General features: G+C 42.7%; 1 protein-coding gene across 3 annotated transcripts in view; it reads right to left on the bottom strand.

The window, feature by feature from the left end:
• Window positions 1-20,587, bottom strand: part of TGFBR3 (transforming growth factor beta receptor 3) — a 195,654-nt gene extending 175,067 nt beyond the window's left edge. For 2 of the 3 annotated variants that reach the window (XM_058174718.1, XM_058174720.1), the window contains exon 1: window positions 18,943-19,232. The gene's annotated coding sequence lies outside the window, so the exon portion shown is untranslated. Of the gene's footprint in view, window positions 1-18,942; window positions 19,233-20,568 lie in introns of those variants that run through there. The other variant, XM_058174719.1, reaches the window with a different exon arrangement.
• Window positions 20,588-27,959: the final 7,372 nt, after the last annotated feature.

Raw genomic sequence — 27,959 nt, 5'->3', positions numbered from 1 at the left:
CCGCTCCAAGGACAGTTTGTAAATTTTTATTTCTGTCTAATAGCATCTCTTTTGTACAAAGAGATCCTTGGTTCAACCTCTGGTGTCTCTGAGTTGTGGAAAGAGAAAAAAAAAGTTTTAATCAATCCAGGGACAATGGTTAGTATAGATATAAATCAGCAGAATTAATCTAGCCATTCTTGGACCAAAATAACTAATCTGGCTCCCTTGCCAATGTATGCCTCTACCCCAATGTTCCTCAGCTTTCAGATAAATGGACTTCAACTCCCAGAATTCTTCCGTAGACTTCAGCTAAGATTTGCGGAATTCTGGGAGCTGAAGTCCACCCAGGTTGAGGAATGCTTCTCTACCCCAACAAACAAAAGTAGGAAACAATGTAGGACTTCAAGATGTTAAAAGACAGCAAAGTTACCAATTCCATTTCTGCAAATGGTTATTTGTGAGAGTCTCCACAACGTGTTCTCAAAAATCACAATATGGCTCAAATATTAAAATTGCCCACCCTAGGTTAAATGGAGGAACACTCTTAAGATCATATAAAGCAGGGGTGTCCAAACTTGGTCCCTTTAAGACTTTTGGACTTCAACTCCCAGAGTCCCTCAGCCAGCAAAGCTGGCTGAGGAACTCTGGGAGTTGAAGTCCAAAAGTCTTAAAGGGACCAAGTTTGGACACCCCTGATATAAAGTATCCTATTACATTCCTAAAGTTGATAGAGTTGGAAAAGCTGGTCTGAAATGTTTGGTCAATAGCAGGAGTCTTCAATTTATTCAGAACAGGAAATATGCCTTGCCAAATTTGCATCATGGGATTCCTACCAGATGCTTTTATGTCAGTAATGCTCTCAATGGGTGTGATGTAGTTTAGCTCAGGCTGTAAGACAGTTGGGGGTTCCAACAAGATGATTTAATACAATATTAAATACAATCTAACCCAAAGGTGCTTTTTCAAAGGGCAACTGGACTTTGGGGAGGAAAACAAAGTCCAGTTGTGTCTTGAAGAAGCACCTTTGGGACAACCATGACTTGGATGACTGAGAATCTCCACAGAGGTTAACATCTAACTTAATACAACAACAGTGGAGGGAAATACATTTCTAGAATAATATTTGATGCTGCTTTACTTCACAAAACTAGCACAACTTTACAGTGCCTAATGATGTATTCTCTCAGGAATAAAATTCCATTCATATTACTATTTAAAACTAGAGCAGACAAAATTTCCACACATACGCAAACACATATATCCTCTTTAGTGTCCTGCCATTGGCCTAGTTCAATTTGTAGTTTTATTTTATTTATTTATTTATTTATTTGATTTTTATACCGCCCTTCTCCCAAAGGACTCAGGGCGGTGTACAGGCAAGATAAAACCAACAATACAAATATACAGGTTAAAATACCATTTAAAAAACTTATTTAAATTAGCCTGAAATTAAAATTACCGTAAACTAAAAACCCCGTTTAAAAATTAATAAAATTTCGCATTAAAAATCCAATTTAAGCCAGCCCCGCGCGAATAAAGAGATGTGTCTTCAGTTCGCGACGGAATGTCCGAAGGTCAGGTATTTGACGTAAACCTGGGGGAAGCTCGTTCCAGAGTGTGGGAGCCCCCACAGAGAAGGCCCTTCCCCTGGGGGCCGCCAGCCGACATTGTTTGGCAGACGGCACCCTGAGAAGTCCCTCTCTATGGGAGCGTACGGGTCGGTGGGAGGCATGTGGTAACAGCAGGCGGTCCCGTAAGTACCCAGGTCCTAAGCCATGGAGCGCTTTAAAGGTCATAACCAACACCTTAAAGTGCACTCGAAAGGCCACAGGCAGCCAGTGCAGTCTGCGCAGGAGCGGTGTTACATGGGAGCTACGCGTAGCTCCCTCTATCACCCGCGCAGCTGCATTCTGGACTAACTGAAGCCTCCGAGTGCACTTCAAGGGGAGCCCCATGTAGAGAGCATTACAGTAATCCAAGCGAGAGGTAACGAGCGCATGAGTGACTGTGCATAAGGCATCCCGATCAAGGAAGGGGCGCAACTGCCGAACCAGGTGAACCTGGTGGAAGGCCCTCCTGGAGACGGCCGTCAAATGATCTTCAAACGACAGCCGATCATCCAGGAGGACACCTAAGTTGCGCACCCTATCCTTTGGGGCCAATAACTCGCCTCCGACAGCCAGCTGCGGCTGCAGCTGACTGAATCGGAATGCCGGCATCCACAGCCACTCCGTCTTGGAGGGATTAAGCTTGAGCCTGTTTCTCCCCATCCAGACCCGTACGGCTTCCAAACACCGGGACAGCACTTCAACAACTTCATTAGGGTGGCCCGGGGTGGAAAAGTACAGCTGGGTGTCATCAGCGTACTGCTGGTATCTCACCCCGAAGCCACTGATGATCTCACCCAACGGCTTCATGTAGATGTTGAACAGCAGGGGCGAGAGAATCGACCCCTGAGGGACCCCACAAGTGAGGCACCTCGCGGTCGACCTCTGCCCCCCCCCGTCAACACCGTCTGCGTCCGGTCGGAGAGATAGGAGGAGAACCACCGATATACGGTGCCTCCCACTCCCAATCCCCCCAACCGGCGCAGCAAGATACCATGGTCGATGGTATCGAACGCCGCTGAGAGGTCTAATAGGACCAGGGCAGAGGAATAACCCCTGTCCCTGGCCCTCCAGAGATCATCCACCAATGCGACCAAAGCTGTCTCCGTGCTGTATCTGGGTCGGAAGCCGGACTGGAACGGGTCTAGATAGACATCTTCATCCAGGTATTGGGGTAGCTGTCGCGCCACGGCACTCTCTAGTTTAAATTTGTAACACTGATTTAGTTTAAATTTGTAACACTAATTTTCTGAACTTGTTAGCCTGCACTTTTTAATAATAGAAGTAGCCTCCCACAACCTTCTGTTTTATTCCACTATATTTCTCCATAGTCTTTTGGTTTAGAGAGGTACAGATATGACTCTGCAGAAACTATGCAGTGAAGATTAGCAAAAATGTATACCAATGCATGCCCTAAGCCTGGGAAATAAAGAAAACATTAGAAAGAAAGTCAAATTATTTTGTCCTATCCCCATGAGGTATTTGAAGGGGAAAGAGGAAAACACTGATTCGGATACTTAGCCTAAATCAAAAAAATATGGTTACAAATAAACTTTTAGAGTCAGTTTCCTAGCCTACCTTCAAGAGTTGACGCCACATATAGTATTACCTTAAAACCCTGAAATGTGCCCATTAGCTTTTTTTAAAAAGACCCCATTTTAAACCTTCAACTATGATGCATCTTACAACAATAGAAAAAATATATTGTTTAAAAGTTAAAAGTAGATAAGAGACAGAAACCCTTAATTAAGTTACCTCTTGCATATTTTAAAGATTAATTGTAGTCCTGAGAACCTAGATATGGATAAGTGTAAAGACAACAGCAGAAGAAAATTAATCCTTTTTTGCATGTTTTTTTCCCCAAGTTTGAGTCACCCAGTAAATGTATTTAGGGTGTCTGTTTAGAAAACATCTACAAAGAAGATAGCACAATCTTTTGTTAACATATCACCAAGCTTGGCATTTGGCATATGTGTTCACATAACTGCCCCTTTCTGCCAAGAAGGCAGTCAGTCTTCAGGATTGAAATAAATTCTCAAGTATTGTCCTAATATGATTATGCACATATGTACATATTTCTTGCACTCTGGTTTTGTCCATTGATTTGATTCTAGGTAGGGGGAGAAGATTCCTGGTTTTGGCATATCGTAACACATGCTAAATTTTTATTTAGGTTTGGCTCAAATCAGGACAATACATATGCAATCAACATCCCAGCAAGGGATTTTATATTCATGACAAAAATGGCAACACCCACATGATATATTTTACCATGTTTATTTAGCTAGGTAAAAAGGTCTTATCTAAGTCACTGTCTCATAACCTTTTGATGCAATTAATTTCCAGAGATAAAAGCTCCTAATACTGTCTAAATAAAGTTTCTATGGGAAACTCCCTATCAGAGAAACAAGCCAGCTTAATCTTTTCCAGATTGGCCTCTCTTTCTGTTTTCGTACCCTCTTTTACAGTTTTGCAAATTCGCACCCAAAAGTTGTGCACAAACACGGACGACGCCTACAGATAGATTCTGAACATTAACTTTTGCAGGTTAAAGATTAGAAAATTTGCTATGTTACACTCATGTCAATTAGAACCTTTTTGTTCCACAGTCATCTCCAGAACAACTAAAGCGAACTTTCTGGCATTAAGAAAATAATAATAATAATAATGTTAAAACAATCAGCTGAGCAACTTCCCATAAAAGATTAAAAACGCCTATCAGAATTAGGAAACTTCTTCCACACATGTGGAAAAGACTTTTAAGTACAACACTTCTAAAACAATGAGTCAAAAGGAACTTCCTCTACAAGAAGAGACAGCCTTTCTCCCAATTGTGCCTCACAAGCCTAACATTGAAGCACTTGCTTTTATATTAGAGTTGATACAGAAGGTGATTAATCAACTTGGTCATCATCACTCATGAAAGACAAGCGTGCCAAGACAAAGACTTCTGGAGCTGGACCAACCTTCTCTGACCTGAGGTTCTCTAGCACAGGGGTGTAGTTTTACTACTCTCCCTCAGACAGATGCTCAGCACATCTGGAAGGCACTAAGTTGGGGGGGAAACTGTGACCCTATTTTAGATCGGAGGCAAGAATGTACTCAAAGCTGAGCTGGACAAGAAATGTTCTTCCTTTTCTCATATAAAAGATCAGGTTTTGCATGCTTTTAAGAAAGCTGGTTGTTAATATTCCAGAAAATATTCCAGAAAACAGTACAGTAAAAAATGGATGCTAAATTATTAGTAGAAAAAGGAATGTTTTCTGTCCATATTTTACGTGCAAAGTCTATTTTATCTCCAGAAGGTTAAGAACCACATAGTTTTCCTCCAATGTTATCTTTATGATATCAATTGGGCTGAGAAACAGTGATTAGTTCAATGTCTTTCAGTGAACTTCTAAAAACTCAGCATGGATATGGATCTCTCAGGTCCTTGTCCAAAATCACAACCACTAGATTTGCTTTTGGAGGCCGATCTTTCAGAGCCTTGACAGAATCGCACAACTGAACATGGACCTTCATGCTTTTCAATTGACTCAAAGCCCACCCACCATCACCCAGCTCATTCACTGGCAGTTCATTTTGACAGCAGTTCATTCTGGCGCCATAAAGAGATACAAAGAGCATACAAAGAGCGTCTATCTAGACCCGTTCCAGTCCGGCTTCCGACCCGGTTACAGCACGGAGACGGCTTTGGTTGCGTTGGTGGATGACCTCTGGAGGGACAGGGACAGGGGTTGTTCCTCTGCCTTGGTCCTATTAGATCTCTCAGCGGCTTTTGATACCATCGACCATGGTATCCTGCTGTGCCGGTTGGAGGGATTGGGAGTGGGAGGCACCCTTTATCGGTGGTTCTCCTCCTATCTCTCCGACCGGTCGCAGACGGTGTTGACAGGGGGGCAGAGGTCATCCGCGAGGCGCCTCACTTGTGGGGTACCTCAGGGGTCGATTCTCTCGCCTACCCTGTTCAACATCTATATGAAGCCGCTGGGTGAGGTCATCAGTGGTTTCGGGGTGAGTTATCATCTGTACGCTGATGATACTCAGCTGTACTTTTCCACCCCGGACCACCCCAACGAAGCGGTCGAAGTGCTGTCCCGGTGCCTGGAAGCTGTACGGGTCTGGATGGGGAGAAACAGACTCAAGCTCAATCCCTCCAAGACGGAGTGGCTGTGGATGCCGGCACCCCGGTACAGTCAGCTGCATCCGCAGCTGACTGTTGAAGCGGTTAGTGGCCCCAAAGGAGGTGGTTCGCAACTTGGGCGTCCTCCTGGATGGACGGCTGTCCTTTGATGAACATCTGGCGGCCGCCTCCAGGAGGGCCTTTTACCAAGTTCGCTTGGTCCGCCAGTTGCGTCCCTTCCTTGACCGGGATGCCTTATGCACAGTCACTCACGCTCTGGTTACGTCTCGGTTGGATTACTGCAATGCTCTCTACATGGGGCTGCCCTTGAGGTGCACCCGGAGGCTGCAGTTAGTCCAGAATGCGGCTGCACGAGTAGTAATGGGAGCCGCTCGTGGCTCCCACGTAACACCATTGCTCCGTAGTCTGCACTGGCTTCCTGTGGTCTTTCGGGTGCGCTTCAAGATTTTGGTTACCACCTTTAAAGCGCTCCATGGCTTAGGACCCGAGTACTTATGAGACCGCCTGCTGTTACCCTATGCCTCCCACCGACCCGTATGCTCTCATAGAGAGGGTCTCCTCGGGGTGCCGTCCACTAAACAGTGTTGGCTGGAAGCCCCCAGGAGTAGGGCCTTCTCTGTGGGAGCATCGACGCTCTGGAATGAACTCCCCCCTGGCCTATGTCAAGTGCCTGATCTTCGGACCTTCCGTCGTGAGCTAAAAACATACTTATTTATTCAAGCGGGACTGGCATAATAGTTTGATTTTAAACTGGGGTTTTATTAATATTTTAAATATTTTAAATTTTAATTTTAATTATCAGCCGTTTTCGTAATTTTGCTATGTTTTAATTCGTTTTTAACTGTACATATTTTGTATTTTATTTCTGGCTGTACACCGCCCTGAGTCCTTCGGGAGAAGGGCGGTATAAAAATTTAATAAATAAATAAATAAATCCCTTAACATAAATTTTGAGTGGCTATTCCATGCCTGTTACGAGATGAAATGAGAAGGAAGTAAAATAATTTGAGTTCTCGATTATTCAGATTTTTGGCAAGAAAATCTCCCTTCTGACTTAGGTGCTAAGTAAGAGCTAGATATGTTTATGGCATCATTATGATGCACCAAAATCTACTAGATCAAGGGTCTCCAATCTTGGCAACTTTAAGACTTATGGACTTCAACTCCACAAGTTGAAGCAAGCTTTGATGGCTGAGGAACTCTGGGAGTTGGAAGTCCACAAGTCTTAAAGTTGCCAAGGTTGGAGACCCCTGTACTAGACAGTACATATATGTATGCTGAATGACTCCCTTTCTACCCCAAAGAATATAGTCGGTTAAGTGGGAAATATTTCACTATTTTCTAAATTGATATAACTGTGATGCAATTAACCAAATTTAATAACTCAACCAAAGCTCGCTTTAACACTGGTTATTGTACCCCGGATACAGGCCCACATATATATCCTCCTCCTTTTCAAGAAAACTCTCTAGCTGCAGATTGTGTCCTTCAGATAAACTATTCTCTTACAATCCCAAAAGTCTTTTTCAAGGTCCAAGCATAACCAATTTAATCTCACAGCCTTAACACTAAATCATCCTTACATGCCGAAGCTAAGAAACTGGCTTTGGCCATCTGCTCTATGGAAAAGAGTAAGATCTCAGCAATGAAGGAAAAAGAAGCTCATTTCTGTTGAGGAGAAGAGTTCCTGCATGATACAGATGAATGACCGCTATCATTACCATTCCAGATAGAATTAATTTGTTGCTATTTTCTTCCTTATGGTGCAAAGGGGTGCAAAACCCAAGAACCTTCTAATAGTAGATCAGAGGCTTCACATATTAGCTACATCTAGAGCTACATCCAGTGGTGGGCTGCTGCGGGTTTGGACCAGTTCGAGTGAAACGGTAGTTCCGACAATCAGTGGCCCCTGCTCTATCCTGTTTTATATTTCCTTCTTTCTGGCTTAGCTGATTCACGCGACACAGCTGATTTCCACACCTCCGCTGTTCTACTTACAGGGCTGCCTCAGAAGATAAGCAGCTGAGCTTCAAATTGCTGTATTTTGAAAGCTGCGTACAAGCGCCTTAGGCGCGCACGGAACCGGTTGTTAAATCGGTTACAGCCAACCACTGGCTACATCAGGAGGATTTGTGCTGCTCTCTAACTACAAGGCGCAGATCATCAAAGTTGATTCTCCCAGAGAGAAGCAATGTTTTTAGTGGGAAAAGGCCAAGAAATGGATCCAAAGACAACCCTCAAAATGCTTTCAAAGTTTTTGGTCAAGTAAAACTGCAAGTCTTATGCAGTGGTGGGATTCAAGTAATTTAACAACCGGTTCTCTGCCCTAATGACTTCTTCCAACAACCAGTTTGCCAAACTGCTCAGAAAGTTAACAACCGGTTCTCCCGAAGTGGTGCGAACCAGCTGAATCCCACCACTGGTCTTATGGCTTGAGAGAACAAACTGCAATTAAATGATCATGGTGCAGTCCCCTGAATTATAGCCATTAAAAAGAAAATAGCATGCAAACACTGTTCTAGCCTGAGCTTCCCAAAATTGGCAGACCACAGCCATATCCACAATATGCAAATAGCTCCTTACCTACAGAGGCTTGCAAACCACATACAAATCTGTGGACATTTACACTGCCAACCCCTCCATGATCGCTCTGCAAAACTGCAGGTAAGGAAGACGCCACAAGGAAGAATATTTGCACCCGGCTGACTCACAAGAGTGAGGCTCTCCTAGCTTCTGTCTCAGAGGGTGCAACATAGCGGCTTCCCTCTGTTTCTCCCATGTCAAGAAAGCTCTGCTACCAGCTGCATACCTGGCGTGGGTTGGAAATCCCTCTCTTGTTGCAATGGCAAAACAAACCCAAATGTTGTGAAATTTTCGAAGATCTTAAAAACACCAGCGCCTGATCAGAACCCCATTAAGGCCCCGTGCTGCTCCTGAGAAGCATCTTTGTCTTTGTGAAAAAGTGGAGATGATTTAATTGAATAGCAAGGACTTTCCAATCTTTTCAGCTTTAGCCCTCCAGACTGGCTTCCTGTTTAGTGGAAATTAGTTGCAATCAAGACAGGAACTCTCCAACTCCTTCTCCCACTGAGAATCTCCACTGCACTTTCACTCTACAGTTATCAAACTAAGAATGCCACATTAAGTCTAGGGACTAAGTGGAAGCTGCGTCCTTAATCTTCAGAAATTGCTGTGTATACCAAAGCTGCAGAAAACAGACATTCTTGTTACAAATTTTGAGTGTTTCAGAATGTTCTACCTGCTCCACTGTAACTCATTTTAGTACATGCAGAACGCAGACACAAGGAGGAGAATTTAGGCGGGAAGAGGAGAAAATACCAATTTAAATGGATGGTTCGCGTAAAAGCAGGGTGGATTTGATTAAAATCAAGTCAATTTAAACCACAATTTAAATCACTAGTAAAAAGGCTTAAATCGGTTTAACAATTCAATTTAAATGATAACTTTTAAAGAGCAGCTGTCATCTCTGTCCCGCAGCAGCTCCTCCTCTGACCTGCTGTTAACTCACCGACAGTCCCAATATTGCAAAATATACAGCCTCATGCTACATAACCAAGCTCCCTTTCATGCTGAATAAACTAAATTATTTTTACTCCAAAAGCATTTTATTAAAGTAAATTTGATTTTAAAAAAATCCATTTTAAATAAAAAAAATCTGATTTAACTTTTTTTAAAATTTGATTTTTTTAAAAAAAAAATTAATCGATTTTTATCCACCCTGTGTAAAAGAGACAACTAGAGGTAACTTCCTGCAGCAACTCTATAATAAATAATCTATATACTGTAAGGACCAGGCTGGTCTCCTTGCAGTGATACTTCTGAGACTTCCTAGTTAGTGATGTTACTTCTTTGGCTAGTGGGCAAAGATAGAGGAGGCCTGGCCTTCCTTTTCAAAATCTTCATGATATTCTCAAAGAAGATGCCAGGAACTGGACCTTGTCCTTTGAAGACACAGAACAAAATGAAATTCAACAGCGAAAAAAGTAAGGTTCTACATTTAGGCAAAAAAAACAAAATGCACAGGTACCATATATGTGGTACCTTGCTCAATAGTAGTACCTGTGAGAGGGATCTTGGAGTCCTAGTGGACAACCATTTAGATATGAGCCAGCAGTGTGCAGCTGCTGCTAAAAAAGCCAACACAGTTCTGGGCTGCATAAACAGAGGGATAGAATCAAGATCACGTGAAGTGTTAGTGCCACTTTATAATGCCTTGGTAAGGCCACACTTGGAATACTGCATTCAGTTTTGGTCGCCACAATGTAAAAAAGATGCTGAGACTCTAGAAAGAGTGCAGAGAAGAGCAACAAAGATGATTAGGGGACTGGAGGCTAAAACATATGAAGAACGATTGCAGGAACTGGGTATGTCTAGTTTAATGAAAAGAAGGACTAGGGGAGACATGATAGCAGTGTTCCAATATCTCAGGGGCTGTCACAGAGAAGTGGGAGTCGGGCTGTTCTCCAAAGCACCTGAGGGTAGAACAAGAAGCAATGGGTGGAAACTGATCAAGGAAAGAAGCAACTTAGAACTGAGGAGAAATTTCCTGACAGTTAGAACAATTAATAAGTGGAATGACTTGCCTGCAAAAGTTGTGAATGCTCCAACACTGGAAATTTTTAAGAAAATGTTGGATAACCATCTGTCTGAGATGATGTAGGGTTTCCTGCCTGGGCAGGGGGTTGGACTAGAAGGCCTCCAAGGTCCCTTCCAACTCTGTTGTTGTTTGTTTGTTAGAAGATAATCTCTGCAGCTTTTTAAAAATTGCTGTTAATTAGATTTGCTCAAGTAGGTGGCAAATGAAAGCTGACAATCAATCAATCTTCAATCAATCAATCAACCAACCAACCAACTTCAACTTCAATTTACCAAATCTTCCAAACACACAGGACACATGTATCAAATCTTCTGCCAGCTTAGCAACAGAGACTACAGGTAGTCCTTACCTTATGAATGGAGCCTGCCCATCATGGTTGTAAATCACGGTAATTCTAAAAAGAGCCACCCATGAAACCGATCTGATTTTACAAACTTTTGTGCGGCAGCCATTAAGCAAACACCATGGCCATAAAGCAAATGCCGCAGTCGTTAAGTGAACCAATGGTTCACTGTGAGTCAGTTTTGCAAAAAACTGTTAGTAAATGCTGTGACCCATGTGAGGCTGCAATCGGGCATAAATAAGAGCTCAATACCAAGCATCCAAATGCAATTTGCATGATGGGGTGGGGTGAGGGAGACTTCCAGCCATCAGAACTTCGGAACCAGTTGTAAGTACCCCAGATTGGTCTATCGGAACTTCAAATGGTTGCTAAGCAACCAGTCATAAATCAAGAACTACCCGTATTGCATCACACAAAACCATTCAATTGGTATACAGGTAGACTTACAACAGTTCACTTAGTGACCATTCAAAGTTACAATGGCACTGAAAAAAGTGACTTATGACCATTTTCACACTTATGACCCTTGCAGCATCCCCATGGTCACATGATTTACATTTGGAGGCTTGACAACTGACTCACATTTATGACGGTTGCAGTGATCTGAAGTCACGTGATCCTCTTCTGCGACCTTCTGACAAGCAAAGTCAATGGAGAAGCCAGATTCACTTAACAACCGTGTTACTAATTTAACAACTGTGGTGATTCACTTAACAAGCAGGGCAAGAAAAGTCGTAAAAATGAGGCAAAACTCACTTAACAAATTTCTCACTTAGCAACATAAATTTTGGGCTCAATTGTGGTCATAAGTTGAGGACTGCCTGTACTCAGGAAAGGTGTCCCCAAATCGGTGAGCAGAATTGCACAACTGCAAAACTTCTATGATTTCCAATTAAGAGGGCCAAAAACATCAGTCTGTAAAGGGGCATTTTAGAAAAGGATAAAACTAACTTGTTAGTAATAGCTCCCAGACACTTCCCCTCACCCCGCTCCTCCTCCTCTTCTTCTTCCTCTTCTTCTTCAAGAGCCAAGGCTACAGGTGGTAAGCACTCATATGAAACAGGATGCATGATGATTTTTTGTGCTGCTAAGTTGTCCTTCACAAGCATATGCACACGGAGACAAACACAGAAATATCTTTTCTAGATATGTTCATCAAGGCTAACCACATATTACTTTTGCTCTTTTTGGTTTTTCCTTGAAAATAGAAAGGCCGCTGGTTTTTTTTATGATTTATCATTGAATTTCAGGAGAACAAATACACAAGGCTCCAGTGTGTGGGTTACTAATCCCTGCTTTAGAACAATATTACTGCACTGTGCAAACAGAAGCTTTCAAGGGTATCCCATTTGCCCAGATCCTTCTGCCAAATTACTATTATTGATACATCTACAACGGTCTTCACTTTAATTCAAAAATGTTGGAGGCATATAACTGTCGCATTTAGAGTTTATCGCCTTTGTGAAAGAAAACAAATATGTGAAAGCTGTTGATCACCATGAACGGTTAAAAGGTGGTGGTTATAATCACTTCAAGTGTTTGTTTTCTACTGCGTTTAGAGCAGGGGTCTCCAACCTTGGCAACTTTAAGACTGTTGGCTGAGGAACTCTGGGAATTGAAGTCCACAAGTCTTAAAGTTGCCAGGGTTGGAGACCCCGGGTTTAGAGAACATTACTTAAGAATACATTTTATTGTTAATGCATTTTATTGTTTATATGTTCCAAAAGAAAAGGGGATTTGCACTTAGAGACATATAGAGACATAAGCTCCTTCTTGGCTCAATTACAATGTATGAATGGATGCATGACAGAAATGGCCGTCAGCTCACCAGTACATCATGCTTCTGCATGGTGGAGAAACTTCTACAATTTGAGTTCCTCACAATCCTTTCATTAAAATATATTCATACTTTGCCTTTCCTCCCTCTTTCTTTCCCCTGCTTGCCTCAGGGCAAGGACAAAAAAAAAAGCTTTGCCGAAGAAAAGGGATATTTGTTTACTTAAACAGCTATCCTTGGTTTAGGAAACCGTGATAGTATTGGAAGCCACCAACTTGAGATGAGCACATAATGTGAAAAACACAGTAGATAGCAGAGATTAGCAGCCTTGGACATTCTGACATACAATCAATGAGCTGATAAGGTGGCAAAACGGCAAAATGATCTCTCTTCTATTTTATTTTTCTGTGTAGCTGAACCCGCATACATCCACAATTATTTTATCAGTGACAGATTAGATTTCTTCTCAATTAAACCCGCAAACTTGCTCGGGATCAGACATACAGAACTGCTAAAAGCAACCACCATATTAGAAAAAGTTTCTGATTTTAGAGATCCAGTCTGGCGCAGTGGATAAGGCCTCAGACTAGAAACCGGGAGACTGTGAGTTCTAGTACGCCTTAGGCACAAAGCCAGCTGGTTGATCTTCGGTTGGTCACTCTCTCTCAGCTCTAGGAAGGAAGCAATGGCAAACCACTTCCCAAAAACCGTGCCAGGAAAATTGCAGGGACTAGTTCAGGCATCATAAATTATAAAGAGTCAAAACCCAACTCAAAGGCATCCGTCTGTCTCCCCACTCTCCTTTAATGCCAAACAAGGTGAAGGCCTTGCCAGTAAGGTTTTGTTCCTCCATCTCTCTCTCTTTTTCCTTCGTTTTATTTCCCATCATCCATGCTCCAAATGAGCATTGTGCAATAGCAACTGAGAAGAGTTTAGCACTCCTCATTCTCCTAGAGATGTTAACATAGTGTCCCCCCCACCCCACCTTACAGTTGATCTGTGAGTGAAACAAAGCTTTAAGGATTTAAGCACACAGATCTGCTATTGTCGTGTCCTGTTTGACCCAAAGATTCTCCTCATTCAAAGAAAGCCCTTTTTTCTCAGAGGAAGCCTGGGAGAAGAGATAAACTTTGTAACATGCCCTCAGGGTCAATATCTTTCTGCTCAAGAAACCTACTGGGGGGAAACAAATTCCAAACTCAAAGATCCTTGGCTGCAATTTTCTTCAAAGCCTTATTGCAAAGCTCTTCCAATAAGCCAGTAAACTTCTAGCTCTGATTTCTCAGCTTTTCATGTGGCTGCAAAACATGATAGTGGGGAATTAGCTAATTTACAAATATCTGCCATTCAACAATTAATATTATAGCAGTCCTAAATTAGAGGGCAGTATTAATGTCGTTGGCTTTTTAAATTATTGAAATACTATTGAAGTTTTTGAATTACATCATCTTTAAACAGTATATTAAACACCTTGTGCTATGTATGAGCTTACTGTTTAATCTTGTGAATAATAGCAAAGAAATGTGCTGTGTTTTTAAGAGAATTATGGCTAATTAAAGACTGTCAACTGAGAACAGCGACTTTGGAATATTGCCCTGATACATTAAAATAATTATTTAATAATTATCAAACTAATGAATTGGGCAATCATATCCAACGTAATTATGACAGCTTTTAATAGCCCATATTATTCATAGAAATATAGAAGACTGCTTTATAACAGGTATGGGCTGATTTCCATGTACTCCTGTATTGGCCTGGTTCTCATGTCGCATCAAGCCATAAATTGGTTTGCTTGATTTCAGCACAGTATATGAAGCAACTCGTTACTGTGGTTTACAGGCTATGATTTAAGATGCTTAAATCTGGTTTACCAAATAAACTATGGCTAGGTTTATTGAATAAGCCACCATGTCTGTACTTATTGGTGCCTCCTATCCATACAACCTTTCCACTGCAATTCTTTGTCAGTGACTAATCTAGATTGATAGCAAGTTAACATAAAGCATGCGAGTTATACTACAGACCTCTCACTACTTAGTTCCTCTTAGACAAGAATGAGATATTACCAACAAAATCTTCTGCAATCTAGCATATTTTTATATTTTTAGAATGCCTTCTTCACTATGATACCTGCACAAGGATATATTTTATATGCTACTGGATATATACAAAGTATGTATACATGCCTTCCAAGTCATTCTTGACCCCTAGTGACTACCCAGGTGAGTCCTTGTATTTTTTTTTTTTTGACAAGATTTTAAAGAAATGATTTGTCATTGTCTGTTTCCTAGGGTAGAGAGTAAGTGACTGGCCTAAGGTCATCTAGCTAGCTTCATGTCTAAGATAGGACTAGAATTCACAGTCTCTTGTCTTCTAGGTTGGTACCATATCCTGTGCACCAAACTACTCTTGCAGAACACTTTTAAGCAACATTAAAAACCAAAAGCCCATCATGGTTCCCCAATCAAAAATCTTGTATCTCAAACCTGTGCATTTTTATATAAAAGTCCAGTCTCATTTAGATGAATTGGACTTGCCTCCCACAAGGATTGTAGTTTCAGAAATAAATGCAATTAAAAATATACTTCAAAAGCTAATAAGCTATTATCCCAGCAGGGCTCCTAAGCTTGTTACAGCTGTGTGCCAAGCAGCTGTTTTGTGGGTAAAGCTTTTCCATCACCATATTTCCAGAGGCTGGAAAAAGTTTTCTCTCCAAAATATCTACAGTTGTTGCACAAACACTCTGCTTCTGGACAGGGTGAGGAGGGGAAGTTGGCAATTCTGATTGAAATGCATAAGCAAAGTACTGATATGAAAAAAAAATGCTATTGCTTTTTGAGCCAGTGAGTACCAATGCTAAAAGTGGACACAAGATCCTAGGCAGACAAAATTCAGCAAATCTTTAGAAACATTTGCCCAGCAATATAATCAACACTGCTCCAGCTTCTCATCCTTAAAGCATCATTATCTTCCTTGACTCTACTAGCTAATGGTAAAACAGTGAGGGAAAAATTACCTTCTATTTAAAGACAGATGAGCAAATACATTTTGATCCACTGAGAATAAAAATCTGCCTTCATGGTTAAAAGATAAAAGGCTTGCTGTGCTAGAATTTTATCCACCCAGCAATTCTATTAACATCTCCTATCCTAAAATTACTCCATATAATCTAGCCCAGATGTTGGTACATGCAATGCCAATATGTCCTTCTCTGCATTCACATAGCCCTTTAAGTGGTGTTTTAGTTAATAAGGATTAGCAAAAGCAAACAAACAAACAAAAAACAGTCTGGATTCACATTTTGGCCTTGCTTAAAGTAGGAATCGCCAGTTAGTTACTGCGAATGCCCTGAATGGAAGAGGGACTGTTTAAAGCAGGGATCTCCAAACTTGGCAACTTTTAAGACTTGTGGACTTCAACTCCCAGAATTCCTCAGCCAGCCATGCTCAGCCACATCCAGATTCTACTCCAGCCCTAACTTTGAGCCGGCAATTCCCTTTCAGCCCAATCTACCACACAGGGTTGTTGTGAGCAAAATTGGAGGTGGAAGCATTATACTCCATCTTCAGCTCCTAAATGAAAGACCGGAGATTTAACTAATTCAATGAATGCAGGTAGTCTTCGACTTGCAACCATTTGTTTAGTGACCGTTCTAAGTTACAACAGCACTGAAAAATGACCAGTTTTCAAACCCATACAATCACTGCAACATCCCCATGTTCATAAAATCAAAATTCAGATGCTTTGCAATTGGCACATATTTATGATGGCTGCAGTGTCCTAGAGGACACTGACAGTGTCCCGACAGTGAGAACAATCAAGCAACGGAACAGCTTGCCTTCAGCAGTTGTGGATGCTTCATCGCTGGAATCTTCCAAGAAGAAGAGATTGGACTGCCATCTGTCAGAAATGGTATAGAGTCTCCTGCTAGATGACTTACAAGGCTCCCTTCCAACCCAGTTATTTTATGAATAAAGGGGGACCCTTCTGACAAGCAAAGTCAATAAGGAAGCCAGATTCCCTTAACACCCGTGTTGTTAACTTAACACCTGCAGAGATTCACTTAGCAACTGTGGCAAGAAAAGTTGTAAAACAGGGCAAATCTCACCTAACAACTGTCTCACTTATCAACAGAAATTTCACGCTCAATTGTGGTCATAAGTCAAGGAGTACCTGTGAAGAAGTTCCTATCCAAAGGGTGCAAAGTTAAAAAAAAATTATTGGCCAAGTGTGAGTGGACACACAAGGAATTTGTCTTGGTGCATATGCTCTCTGTGTACATAAAAGAAAAGATACATTCATCAAGAATCATAAGGTACAACACTTAATGATAGTCATAGGGTACAAATAAGCAATCAGGAAACAATCAATATAAATATAAATTGTAAGGATACAAGCAACAAAGCTACAGTCATACAGTTATAAGTGGAAGGCGATGGGTGATAGAAACTATGAGAAGATAATAGTGCAGATTTAGTAAATAGTTCAACAGTGTTGAGGGAATTATTTGTTTAGCAGAGTGATGGTGTTTGGGGAAAAACTGTTCTTGTATCTACTTGTTCTGGTATGCAGTGCTCTATAGCATTGTTGTTGTTTAAGTTTAAGTTGTTTAAAATTACAGTACAGTGGAGCATTAACAGCAGATATGGCCGCAAGAGTAAACCTTAAAATTATCATTAAACTTTTATTATCTAAAAAGCATCTTACGTTGAATCACCAAACCACAAAAGCCAATGTCATCCAAAAATTTAACTACAAAACCTTTTGTCTTGGGATGACACTGGTGGGATGTTTGACTAGTTAGCTGGCTGTATTTGTAATTGTCTCTAGAGGAGTATTTATCACCACCTCAGGCGTAGTGATGTCACAGCACTGTTCTATACACTTTCATCCCACACATAATGCTTTCCTGAAAAAATGGGTTTACAACAGCAAAAACTGCTCCCTTGTAATTTCACTTAGCAATTGTAAAATGGGCATCTAATTGTTCATTCCCCTTTTAGCGTATGTGATGTAAATTCAATCACGTTTATTGTGACATATTTCCAAAGAAGTGGACCCAGGGTTCTAGTTTAATCTATTGGGTCCCCACAACCGGAATTGCCCAGGGAGACACAGAAAAGCTAGGCACTTTCCTGAACATAGACCCTGGGATTTTTCAGGAAATGTAATATGAAGTTAGCCATTATGATCTAACAATCCACGAACCAAATTGCAGCATTTTGTAGTTTTGCTGCGTAGTTTAAAAATAGTGAAGAATTGCTGTTAAGTAACAAGTCGGTCCCTGAAGTTTAAGAGCATTTATCAAGAGCTAAACATAGTAAGAGTGACATAGTTCAGATGCTCTCAAATCAAGCCAAGAACTTAAGTGCATAATAATTGTGTAATAGTAAATAATAAGCTAACACAATGCAATTGCTTCGGTCACTTGTGGATGTGTGGGTGGAATTCAATGCAATCAAAATAAAGGACCAATTAGCTTATGTAAATTACCACAGGCCACCTGAACTCAGCCTATGCTTATTTTTAAGATTATGTTTCCCCTTAAAATTTGACACCCTGCAAATGGATTATAACACTTATTATCTCCTTAGATAGGAGTTGCAGCCCACTATGCACTGTGCAACACCTTGATTCCAGAGCAACTGCACATGGCTCGACTGCACTAACCCAGGGAGTAAATAGCTTGCCTCTGGCACTGCAACTTTTTTTTTTCCAGCGCTGCTCCAAAAGTCTGCAAATCCTACTTAAGAGTAAAGTTTAATGTGCAGAATTACCTCTTATTAAAGTCAGATCATTGGGGGGGGAGAGAGAGGAAGGAAGGAAGGAAGGAAGGAGAAACCCTCCAAGAAAAGGTGCGCAGCCGGCGGGATCTAATGGCACAGTTCAAGACAGGCTGTCCAAAAGCACATGCCGAGTTCGCAGGTCGCGCTAAGCCAGGGTTTATTTAAACCACGATTTACTGAATAACCCCACAAACCGGCTGCATTCACAGGAAAGCGATCCCACGAAAGCGCAGGAGGGCAGGGAGCAAGCACGCGATCCTAGCCGCCGGGGAAGCTGTCAAACGTCCAGGGCGGAGTGGGAGGCTTCCAGCTTCTCCGCGGAGCAAAGCAACTTCGCGGGGTGGAAAGGCCAAGATCTGCTTCTCCCGCCCTAATATCTCATGATGGTGGTGGTGGGGAGACGGGACAGGGACCCCCGGAGACCTTCAGGGACCCCTGCCCTGCAAGGCACCGCGGGAGCCTCTCCTCTCCCGTCGGTCAAAAGGGGGGGGGGAACTCTTGGCTACTTAACTACGAATCTCGGCGTTTTGTCAACGCGTCCGCGCAGCCATTCGGGTCCGCGCGTGGGCAGTGGGGGTAGGTGGGAGACGCGACACGCGCGTGTTTGGGCTGGTTCCCGAGCGGCCGGGAGAGGAGCGAAAGGGACGGTCCCTTCCCCAGAGCAACCCAGCATCCTCCTTACCACGCAGGCTTGGAAAACGGGGATTCCCTTCCGAGAAGCCTCCGGCCAGGAACCGGGGGCGCGCTGCTCCCTCGCCGCCGCCTCCTCCTCCTCCTCCTCCGAGATCTGTCAAGGCAGAAGTTGGGAATCGGAGGAAGCTGCTTCCTGCAAACTTTTTTTTTTTCCCCCTCCGCAGCGCTTCCACGCGCAGCAGCGTCGCCCTGCGCCTCCTGCTTTGCCTGGTTGGTGGAAGTGAGGGGGGGGGGCAAAGCACCGGACAGGGAAACGCCAACGTTCGGATGCTCTGTTGGACGCTCCAATGGGGGGGGGGGTGAGGGGGGGAGAGAGAGCGCGAGAGAGGCCGTCCGGATCGAACGTCAAGATAGACGCACCGACTTGTTGCTGTGCCCGGGACTCCTGGGTTAACTCCCCCCCCCACCCTCGTGCTAGGAAAGAAACATTCCCCGCGGGAGGGGGGGGAGGACGGAGGATTCGCGCACGGGCCCGTCAATCAGAGCGTCCCTGGCCTCCTATTGGCCGGAGGGGCGGGGTTTTGGGGAGATGATGGACACCGAGAAGGAAACGCCTCCTTCCTCTCGCTCGGCTCCGGATTCTTCGCTTCCCTTAGATGAGTCGTCGGAGCGGGATGCGGGGTTGGGAGGTGGTTTCCTCGCGGTCGCTTGGCCCGGATCCGGCTTGGCAAGAACCTCGGGAGGCAAAACTGTCAGGTTTTACCCCGTTTCGGCTGGAGTTCGGTTCGCCAGCCGAGTATTTTCCCTCGGGGCAATCTTGCCTTCACTTTTTTAGAACTGGCAAGCCAAAGTTTAGTTTTCTCCTAGTTCTGACGTTACTGAGATCGCTGTTATTAACAGGGCATATTAAGAACCACGATCGGCTCCTCCGATCTTTTCTAAGCTTTAATCGGATTGGTTTTGATTCTGGCTTTTGACTCTCATCTAACCTTTTCTTCCCCCCCCCCCCCAACCCGCGCTTTCCGTAGCACTGCCACTTGAAAATAGGTGCATCTGATCAGATAGACTTCTACTACTGCTAGCCACTCTGCCGAGCGGTTTAGGAATAGCAGGCGTTAGAGTCCGCAGTGTTTGGAGAGCAACAGGCTGGAAAGATTTGTAATAAACGCGCAATTAAAACAAAACAAAAAAAAAGTTCTTGAAGAGTTTTACTTGCAACCCATTCATACAATCGCTTCGAGAAATCTTTTGTTTTGTTTTGTTTTGTTTCTGTGCCTTTAACGCTTCCATAAAAGAAAGTCATCAGCTATCCAACTGTTTCTGACATTGGAATTCAAAACGTCTTTGTTTGAGCTGCATCACGCCTGTGCAGCACAAGATTATATATGTTTACTGAAGATTAAATTTCACTCTGTTCAACAGCACTTGCTGGGAAGTGTGCTGGAGGTATTGCTGATTGAACATCAACATCAGGATTGAAAAGGATTGTCATTCCAGCAAAGTTGCGCAAGTTTTCTTCTCCAAACAGGAATTGCATGCAACTAAATATTCAAACCATGCACAGATGGATTTTATATGAATGTGCAGTGCAGATCGCAAGCATTTATGAAGTGGTTAATTTTGCTATATTCCGACATACACACGTATACACCCATTAAAATTATGAAATTCTTACCTAACAAGAAGAAAGTCGAGGAGTGGTTCCAAGCACAAATGGAACTCCAAAAGTGAATCCTTTAGGAAGGATTGCGTACTTTTAATTGCATTTGGGCTCTTCCCCTTCCGTCCCTCCCCCTCATTAAGAAATCAAGGACAAACAGGATTGCCAAGGGCTGATTTGCCACCACAGGCCCTCCCCTGATTCATGACCATCTGGAGATGAACAAGGACTCCTTTAGGTTTGCCACTACCGGAGTCCTCCAAAAGCATGGATCTAGTTCTGTCTGAGTAAGAATGTACTCTAGAACAGGGGTCCCCAACCTTTCAGACCTCAGGGACCACTAAATTCGTAATTTTAAATCCTGTGGACCACTAATATGATCTGCTAACGGGTGGGCGTGATTAGGTGGTCATGTGACTAGGTGGGGATGGCCAACTTGATGTCACTCACGTCGAGGGGCACCTCGCCAGCCTCTATTCACACGTCCCCTCCCAGCCATTCCTCGCCTGCCTGGCCGGGCTCCTTAGGGCTCCAACAGGAAGCAGTTGTTGGAGCTAAGCAGCCACCATGAGAAAGAGTTCGCAAAACAGCTGGCTCAGTTCAAATTGGATCTAACCGAGAAGGAGGCTCAGCAGAAGCACCTCACTGAGGACTACGAGCATAGGCTTTCCAAGCAGAGGGAAGACCTATGGCAGTGCAAGACCAGATACCGGCGCCTGCAGGCTCAGCAGGCTGAGATGGTCAGACAGTTCCAGGCCATGATACGGTCCCACTGGAACAAGGTCCACACTTCCCTCCAGCCTTTGCCCAAAGCCCCACACCAGGAGGCTAAAACACCCCAAGTCAGAATTTTCTGCCTCCCCCGACCCTCACAAAAAGACCCCAAAGGGGGAGACACTCTGCAGTAACCCAAGCATTTAGCGCACATATCCAGCCCAGAGGCTGTAGTTTGCAGACCCTTGCAATATAAAAAATACAAATAATTTTTCTGCGGACCACCAAAATTTTCTCATGGACCACCAGTTGGTGACCACTGCTCTAGAAACAGCATTTGGAAACTCACAGTGGGCCAAAGGAAGAAGAGGTGTGAAGTATAATTATATACTTCTTCCCTTTGGCCCACTGTGAGTTTCCTCGTTTCTCCTCTCTCCAAATGTTTCTCTCCATCCTCGTTTGTTTCTCTCCATCCTCGTTTCTCTCCATCCAAATGTTCCTGATGGATTCCACCACCACTGCCATCACCACCCCATCCAAATGCTCTTCTGGGCTTCCTGTTGCAACACTGCTAGTTAGTTAGCTACTTCAAGTTCAGAGATGGTGAATAGGACTACACAACTTCAGACTAGATCAAATGTCATCCAGAAAAGGGGCAAATATTTTTGGACACTTCCCTGGGTAAACACTACTGCAACTAGCAGTCAGTAATGTAAATTGTATATAACGGTCTTTCCTTGACATGCTGCTTTTTGTTTGCAAAGAGGGGCGAGATTTATCTGCGTGGTCAAATCTGGCAGGGAACAGACAGCATTCCAAACTAACGGTATGAACTCAGGTTAAACACTGTCACCTAATTGTCCTGTTCCGGCAGACCAAAATATCAAGAAGTCTGTGCATGACTTGACAGTAAACCTCCAGAGTTCAGGTGGCCAGTCTTGTAGGTTTCGTTGGTACAATCCCTTGAAGGTTATCTTATTCATGGTTGACCAACTGAGATATTGACTCCTTGTACTCAGGCGTCCTTGGTGTGCTCTGAGCTTGCTTGTTTTTTCGCAGGCGTTTCATTATCCTAACTAGGCAACAGCATCAGTGCTTCCCCCTGTTGATACACTGTTTTAAGGTATGTATCAGGAGACAATCTCCAAATGGAGATTGGATCTTAAATATTTTAGGCCCATATCAATTTCTTCCTTATAGTACCAAGTAGTTTTCAGGATGGGGTGAAATGTTTTCAGTGCACCTCACGGTTAAATAAGCAAACATTTATCCCATGAAAAATGATAAACTTTCAAATAGCAGTAGCATTTGACTTTTATACCACTTCAGTGCTTTACCGCCCTCTTTAAGTGGTTTACAGAATGAGCATTTTGGCCCCAACTATCTGGGTCCTCATTGTACTGACCTCGGAAGGATGGAAGGCTGAGTCAACCTTGAGCAGGTCAGACTTGAACTGTTGGCAGCCGACAGTCAGCAGAAGTAGCTTACAGTATTGCACTCTAACCACTGCGCTACCACAGGTCTTATTCTAACCATGTTTCTGTTTCCAGAACATACATACAAAAAATAATACTGTATGGAAAAAAAAATCCTTATTATCAGGGGAAGCTTATTCTTTTTTCCTTCCTCCTGGTCAGTACATCCCTGTCCTATTGTAAGTGATATATGACAATAACTTGCAAATGCTAAAATTGCTTTTGACTTGTTTTGCCTTTTGCTGTCCCCTAATAGTTCCCCTCTTTGTGGCAGACGGATCACTTTGACCATCTCAACTAAGCCATCCAGATACAGCCAGTCCTGGGCAGTTCTCCCCAGAAAGGAACAAGTCATGCCACAAGCAGAAAATTCCTGGGCACTTGCCCAGGTGGGAAAACTTTAAAGAGCTAGACATCAGGATGGGCCCTCAACACAAATTGTAACTCTAGAAGGAAGACACAACACTAAATGAGCCCTGAAAAAAGAAGTGGTTTTTTGGAAACACTGATCATCACCCAATACCCTTGAAGTCAAGTAAGAATACAAGCCAAGATTCTTTCTTTTAATAGAGGGGGGAGTCTTCTGAGGCTAATCATTTCCAAGCTGACTCATGTTAAGAGAATGACTCACTTTATTTTGCAACAATGAAGGAGCATGCTGGTCAGGAGTAATGCTGCCTTGCAAATAGGAAATTTCACTGCCAAGCAGATTCCAGAATGAGTTCCTCTTTTTTTTTTCTTCTTCATTCTAGTAACATAGCAAATTAAACTCTCAGCCTGTTTTAACTTGTATAGCCATATTTTGTAACAACAAGCTCACTCATTATATGTTATATAATACACAATAGAACAGATATACACAGAGACACATACTCTGTGTGTGCGTGCATGTGTGTGTATATGTGTATGTATATACAAAGTATAAGTGCTTTTTAAGGGAGGCACGTGACTTCACAATTGGAACAGGGATATGGTGTAGGAGAAATTAAACATTCCTCTGTGTGACAAAGCTCTGCTTAAAACACACAAGGCACTTTTAGCCACAAAATGTAAAACTAGATAGATAGATAGATAGATAGATAGATAGATAGATAGATAGATAGATAGATAGATAGATAGATAGATAGATAGATAGATGGAAGGATAGAAGGATAGATAGAAAGAAGGATACAAGGATAGATAGATAGATAGATAGATAGATAGATAGATAGATAGATAGATAGATAGACAGACAGACAGACAGACAGACAGACAGACAGACAGACAGACAGAGTAGTAGGTTTCAAAAATTTTTACTACCGGTTCTGTGGGTGTGGCTTGGTGGGTGTGGCATGGCTTGGTGGGTGTGGCAGGGGAAGGATACTATAAAATCTCCATTCCCTCCCCAATCCAGGAGAAGGTTACTGCAAAATCCCCATTTCCTCCCGATCAGCTGGAAGAGAATAGGCAGGGCCAGTCAGAATTTTTATTACCAGTTCTCTGAACTACACAAAATTTCCGCTACTGATTCTCCAGAACTGGTCAGAACCTGCTGAAATCCACCTCTGGACAGATAGATAGATAGATAGATATGCACACGTACCCAGATGTCTTCAGGTTTCTCTTTAATGGTTCATAGTAATTCCAGAGGAGTAAAATACCATTTTCTCCTTTCCCACAGCCCTCATTTAAATTAGGGTCTCTGCAGCCAAAATTATGAAAATAGAGTTTATATCAAGAGCTGCAAGTTCAAAAATGGCTTGCACATTGCTCTCTGTTAAAATATGATCATAAATGGCTGGCATCATACAACAACACTAACTATACACTGTAGTTCACAAACCATAGTGATTGAGCGCCTAGCCCTGTGAGTCTGGCAATCTAAGGAAACCAGCTTTTCCAGGATTTCTGGAAAGCAATTTACCCCACTATCTGTAAAAGAATTTTATAGATAGTGGAGGAAAGAAGCAATGCCTTGAAAGCCTACCAAAGTAATTCTCCCACACAAGTTGTACCTAGTGTAATTAAGGTGCAGTTACTCTGAGACTCAGCATCTTTTTTGTAATGGTCTGTTTCCTTCTTAGCTGTCTTGCTGCCCCCACAATCTGTTAGGCATTCCATCACACTGAGTTCACAAAATACACTAAGCCAAACCAGGCAATAGCAATGTAGAGGCAGTGTAGTTTAGCATGTGTTGTATAAAATAGGCCAAAATGTACTTGGATCAAGTTTCCCCTGAGTTAAGCTACAGAATAGGAGCACAGATGCATTTATATGCTTACAGTGAAGACTGGGAAGGCTTAAGAATTCCCTGGGCCTGTTTGCATTTCATGATGAGCCAGAATTATTATTAAGCGTGTTGCATTTTGTCCAGTCATTCTAACTTCTACCAGTGGGGGTAGCTCAACCCACCAAGGAACATCTCTCTAAAGTTTGTGCATTGTTGTCTTCAAACTTTGTGAGTTGTTGGTCTTCCATAAAATCAATCAGTATCAAGACCTGGGGCTGTCATTATATAATAACCGTCTCTCAGGACCCAGGATGGTAGCAGGATTGTTGTGGGATTTACTGATCTAGTTTAATTAGAAAAGTGAAAGATCCTGATTCTGAGACAATAGTGATCAAACCATAGATCTGAGGTTTCCTGGCTTATTTAACCTCTGTTGATTACAGCAGAATCCAAATGGTGACATCCGTTACAAAAAGCATTGCTGTCAGAATGGCAATATCATCATAGCCAAAAGGCCATAAATGTAAATTGCAACATGCTGAATAGTGACATTATCGTGTTGATGATCATTTCTCCTTTATTCTCTCTACAAACACTTTCAGAGACAAATAAACAGGATTGACAGAATTTAAGCGGAGGGGAATATCTGCTTTATTTTGACACACAAATTGACACCGTGCATTAGCTGGTGATAAATTAGCCTCAGCATCCAAACTAATCCACTTCCTTGTGAATCTGGACAAATTGTTACATTTCAGCTTTTTAAAATGAATTAGTCTGGCCTTCAAGGGGTCTCAAATGCCAAATTAAAGCTAATGGATCGGTAGGAAGAAGATATATTCTTTCCAGCTATTCTTGAGGCTCCATTCTGAAGAAGGAACACAGCACTGGGAAGAAACCATGTTTATTGCAATCGTCATTGGGTTACAGCTTTACGAGAAAGAAAGACCCTGAACCAGGGGTGGGCTTCTGGGGGTTCACAGGGGTTCGGGAGAACCTCTAGCTAGGATTCTGTGCAGTTCGGAGAACCCACAAATCCCACTTCTGGCTGGCCCCACCCACCCCACTCTGCCCCTCCCAGGAGTCCCCACGCAGCCTGTTGTGGATATAGGTAAGTGCAGGGTGTGCATGGAGGCTCGGGGAGAGCGAAAAAATGGGCCTATGGCCTCCAAAGGGCCTTCAGAGCCTGGGGAGGCTGTTTTCACCCAAACGGAGGCTCAAGGAAAGCCTCCAAAGCCCATGGAGGGCAAAAATGCCCCCCCACCATGGTGCCAGAGGCTGACTAAGCCACACCCACCATGGCCATGCCCACTGAGCAACTGGGCAGAGAACCCCTTGCTAAAATTTTTGAAGCCCACCCCTGCCCTGAACAATAAGAAAGCAAATGTTTTTATAGAAGCTGAGGATTACAAGGGAAGAAATCCTAAGGATCTGGTTGGCTGGTCCATTTGGAGAAGCTGGGCAGGTCCTTGTTGGTATATTTGGTGTAATTTCTCTTGCAAGATAAAGTGGCCCTTTGAGTAGGACACCACAAGCCTATTGTTAAGGAGGTGGAATGTTGAGGTGCTCGGTTGAGGATGAAACTAGGTTGAGGTTTCTCTATCTTGCCATTCACTTGCTAAGGACTGCTCTTGGGTCATGCTGTGAGATGTTGAGGTTCCTACAGTTTAATAAAATGGGATTGTGGTGCTTGTCTGGGGACAGGAAGGGTTCATTTGGATTTGATGGAATTAGGCAAAGAGAAGTAGGTTATACCTAAACAAAAGGGAGGAGGGTACAGTCTCCATTTTGTTTGTTAGCTTAATTTTCCCCACTTCCATTTCTAACATATTCCAGTCATTGGCACAACCAATAATTTCTATTCATCTTCTGAGAATGCAGTTAAAATAGAAGTGAACTTTACATATGTAGAAAGTTAGCACCCACCCCTCTCCTAGAAGAATGAAATATTCTAGGGAATATTAAAAAGGCAGAATATTTCCCTTAAAAGAGAAATAGAAATCTTAAGGGACATAGAAACTCAGCCCCAGCAGATATTTTGGTACCAGCTTATCTACAAGACAAAAGACCTTCAGCTCCAGGGTGATAGGATTAGCCCTCACTCAAGATCCAAACCAGGACAAACTCATTAAGCCATAATAGAAATTGCCCAAAGCCCCTTCATTACATCACCCAGCAAGATTCAACCACACCTGGGATTCGACAACCTACAAAGTTACCCCTGCATGGCCCTATGGGAGTCTGACAACCAATCAGAATACATTTCTTTCACAGGAACAGGAAGCAAGTTCAAAGCCCAAGAGAGAGTATAAATTTCTCTCTCTCTCTCACCCATGTGCTTGATTGCCCAGGTCCTCAAACCATGTGGTCCTGTCCACCATTAAACCATCTTTCCAATCAGCCTCCATGTTTCCAGTGTCTTTCTTCCCACTTGAAACTGAACCCAGATCGACATTTATTCCAACACATATATGCATAGGATATGTGACTATAAGAAGAGATCAGATTTGTTTTCTCTTATAGTTTTCTCCACTTATCCATTGAATTCCATGATTCAGTCTATAGTTATAACCCTGCTGTCTAAATTCATGGAGAAAGAGAGAATGCTGCCCAACCAGTTGCATTCTTAATGCTATGTCAAAACTTTATTTGGGTTATTATGAAAGAAAGGAAATAGTACTTTTCCCCTCAAAAGAGAATAGCCTCTTGTTAAATTGGGGGAGAGGATTGGGGATTCTTGCTGTCTTATTAAAATGGATGTGAATGTCCTGATTTACAATGTATATGACTCTGTCTAGTCACTTTCAGATCCCCTGGCTTTAAATGTTTCAATTAAATCCTAAGAGAAGACATCAGCAAAGAACTCTTCCTATGGGCCTTTAAAAAGAAAAAGTTCAGAAAACATAGGAAATCAGAATGGTTATAATAGTGTTTTTCAATCTCAGCAGCTTTAAGATGTATGGACTTCAACTCCCAGAATTCCCCAGCCACTGATTTATGGAATGATG

The sequence above is a fragment of the Ahaetulla prasina genome, chromosome 3, assembly GCF_028640845.1.
Source record: "Ahaetulla prasina isolate Xishuangbanna chromosome 3, ASM2864084v1, whole genome shotgun sequence".
In the NCBI taxonomy this organism is placed as follows: domain Eukaryota; kingdom Metazoa; phylum Chordata; class Lepidosauria; order Squamata; family Colubridae; genus Ahaetulla; species Ahaetulla prasina.
This window is presented reverse-complemented; position numbering and strand designations above follow the sequence as displayed.